Source organism: Copadichromis virginalis, linkage group LG14, assembly GCF_057382275.1.
Source record: "Copadichromis virginalis isolate Kocher_CV1m ecotype Utaka linkage group LG14, C_Virginalis_male_GT1.1, whole genome shotgun sequence".
In the NCBI taxonomy this organism is placed as follows: domain Eukaryota; kingdom Metazoa; phylum Chordata; class Actinopteri; order Cichliformes; family Cichlidae; genus Copadichromis; species Copadichromis virginalis.
This window is the reverse complement of record NC_140631.1, coordinates 13,692,497-13,696,103: the sequence shown is the minus strand read 5'-3', so window position 1 is coordinate 13,696,103 and position 3,607 is coordinate 13,692,497. Positions and strand designations below refer to the sequence as shown.

The window sequence follows — 3,607 nt, the reverse complement described above, 5'->3', positions numbered from 1 at the left end:
AATTCGGATGGGAAGATTCATTCTCTCTTCCACTACGAAGAGAGTCACACATTCGGCCTAAGGTGGGATTCATTATTTTTTTCATATTACTTAACATCAGTGGGGAAGTAGACGATATCAGATTATCACCTGGTGACTGCACACACACTTCAGCCTCTGGCAATAGGAGACTGGCATGGTGACGTAATCGGCCTTAAAATGCGGCCTTTAAGGCTGCAGACCCTGAATTGGGATACAGCCTCTGAATCGCTGCATCTTGTAGCTGTGTCGTCTTAAATTGGTCATGTGATTTTGACGCACCGGCGCGTCCGGCAACCCCAGAGGTTTAACTTAATATTTAAGTGTCTCTTGGTTTTAGACTAGTTGTTTAGTCTAATTTGATGTTTTAAACCAGAAAAGGAAGAAGAGGGCTTAGAATTACAGGTAAGAACTGCTCAGTGGTATGTGATAAACTGTAAATGTAAAGCTTACAGGTCAGTCCTCATGTTTTTAAATTAGATTTTGAGTCTGTACATGGCACATTATGCTTTTGCATGTTGTGAAATGTGCTGCAAAACAAACTGAGGTAAACTAACTGGTTTACTGTGATGGATTTAAAGTGTGTGTGACTGGTGCGCAGTGGCTGTGGTGCTCACGGTCAGAGTTCAGTCACAAAGAGGGTAACAGAGATGAATTTAAAGTTAAGGTGATGGTGCTTAGATTCATTCACAGACTGAAACCTTCACACCAACTTTATCCTGTGTCTCTTAGTTTTAGACTAGTTGTTTAGTCTATTTTGATGTTTTAAACCATATCACAGGGTTTTTACTTCACCATTTACGGGGTTTTAACAAGCAAACAAAAGACAGATCGTGATGTTTGAAAATGTTTTGGAAATATTCTTTAAAGATTAGATGTAAAATACGCAGAGGATAAATTCAATTGGTTTATTAGTTTATTACATAAGTTGAAAAAAAGTTAAACAAGTAAATAAAGAAACAACATAAAAGAAAAGTAAACAAAACAAATCGGTAAATAAAGGAAAATGGTAATAAGAAGGGAAAAAAAAAGAAAAGAGAAAACCCCAACAATCCCCTCTGAGCAAGCACTAGGCGACAGTGGGGAAGAAAAACTGCCTTTAAACGGGCAGAAACTTCCGGCAGAACCAGGCTCACGAGGGGCAGTCAACTGCCGGGACTGGTTGGGGTGAAAAAAGATGAAGGAGAGAGGGAAGAAGTGTTAGGAGAGAAGGGGAGAGGAGAGGTGAAAATTAAGATGGAACAGAGGTGGAGGGAGACGAGGTGACGTCAGCAGTAGAAAAAATAGAAAAAGTAGAAAGAGCAGGAGTGTCCCTCCTCCAGAAGAAGCGGAAACGTTTTTTCTTCTTTTCCATGAGCTTTTCCACGACCACTTTTTTCTCTAGGATGAGGGTTCTCAACTGATCGGTTGTTTCTTCAACTTCCTTCTCAAGTTTCTGGCATCTTTGCTCCATTTCTTTTAATAGATTGCACTTGTCTGTATTTTGCTGTTGTTTTTCCTTGTGCATCTTTTCTAACTGCTCATTTCTTCTTGTGATTTCTTGAAGCTTACGCTGCAGGTCTTCATTTATTTTCTCTTGTTGCTGCTTTTGTGCAAGCATTTCAGCGTTTTCACACTTCAAGTTGTCTGAGTTCAACAACATCTCATTAATGACCTCTGAGTGTTTTTTCGCCATTTCATTGATCCTCTTTGAACATCGTTTTTCCAATACTTCTCCTTCCAGTTCAGGTGTTCTGTCCTTCATTGTATTAATTTGTTCAGTTGTAGATTTCTTCTCTCCAAGTCCTGGAGAATACGTTTTTTTTCTTTTTCCTGTTGCTCTTTCTCTTGAAGAAGCTCTTTATTTTTGCACTCTGTTTCATCCAGCCTGACTGGATTTGGATTTATTGAAGAAGGACCACCAAAATCTTTGTTCTATTTGGTGTACATGTTAAGAGTTGCTGGACTAACAGTTGGTTTGATTTGCTTCAGAGAATCCTCAAAGTCTTTTATCTTAATGTTGCGCACCTCAGCAGCAGCTATAACACGGACTTGTTCTGGTGCCAACTCTCTTATTGGGCCAAGTGCAGCATCTTTGGCTAATGCTGTCAAATCGCTCCCTGAATATCCTTCAGTCACTTTTGCAAGACAGGACAGTTCGTCTTGGCTCAGTGGACTCCCGTGCGTTCCCAAAAGATTTTTCAGCAGCGTAAATCTTGTCTTCTCATCGGGTAAGGTCACATATACTCTTTTTGCAAAGCGCCTTAATATTGCTTCATCGAGCTCCTGGGGCCTGTTCGTTGCTCCCATTACAAGTACTCTGTCATCCTTTCCTGACTGCAACCCGTCAAACTCAATGAGGAACTCAGTTTTTAAACGGCGAGAGGCGTCGTGCTCCCCCTCCCTCCTTTGACAGAGCAAGCCGTCCACTTCATCGATGAAGATTACTGAGGGCTGTCTCTCTCTTGCAACTGCAAAGAGTGCTCGTACGAGCTTCTCGCCTTCTCCCACATATTTGGAGGTCAAACTAGCAGCACTGATGTTGAAGAATGTTGCATTAGACTCTGCAGCAACTGCTTTGGCGAGCATGGTCTTCCCATTTCCTGGTGGGCCAAATAAAAGCAAGCCACGTGCAGGAGCTCTCAGACCAGTAAAGAGATCAGGTCTTAAGGCAGGAAGGATGACAATTTCTTGAAGTGCTTGCTTTGCCAGATCCTGCCCTGCGATGTCATCAAATGACACAGTCGCTCCACTGTATACAATTTCATTTGTAATTAAGCTGACCAGTTTACTGTCCACATTCTTTTTCATATCCCTCTTCGGGGGCTGTTTCACAGCTGCCGGTCTTCCATTCTGAGTTTTTCCCACCCGAGCGGTTTTCTTTGCATCAGTTATTCTTAATGGAGGTCTTACAGAAGTGGAGGGTCTGATGGTGGTGGAAACACCTGCGGGTTGACTTTTAGGAACTGACTTTGGCTTACTTGCAATTGTTTTGGTCGACATTTCTCTTGCGCGACTTCCCCCCTGTTCACAGTCATAACACGGTAAACTAGTCATAAACGAAAACGTTTAGGCTATTTATCGCATTTAAAGGTCTTTCTTTGGGACAACGTCACAGAACACAGAAACGTCACAGGGCTTTGGAGCGTGATGTTACAGAGGTTTACAAATACTTTCAAATATAGCTCTGGTCGAACGTTTGAAGGCTGCGAACAAACTGACTAAAACTTGCTGCTCCTGACCCCTATTTATAGAAAAACTTCAAAGGCTCAAAGGCATGTGCTTGTGACATCATCACATGTCCTTGTGACATCATCACATGTCCTTGTGACATCATCACTCTTCATGAATCAGATTGTCACATGACATTTTAGAATGGGGATGTTTTTTTTTAAACCGTTTTCAAATTTAACCCTCTGTGGTCCAGGGTATAATTGGCCGTTCTTGACTATTTTTGATTTTACCTCTATATTTCACCTTTAAAATATGTTTTTCTTGCCTTATTTGGCACCATTATTTTCAGCACAACCTCAAATATCTGAAATTTGAGTTATTGTTTTCATTTTGGTATACTATATTAGCACAGTTGATCTAAATTAATAACACAATA

General features: G+C 41.1%; 1 pseudogene; it reads right to left on the bottom strand.

Moving 5' to 3' along the window:
• Positions 1-1,376: 1,376 nt before the first annotated feature.
• LOC146693595 (spastin pseudogene) lies at positions 1,377-3,262 on the bottom strand (annotated as a pseudogene).
• Positions 3,263-3,607: the final 345 nt, after the last annotated feature.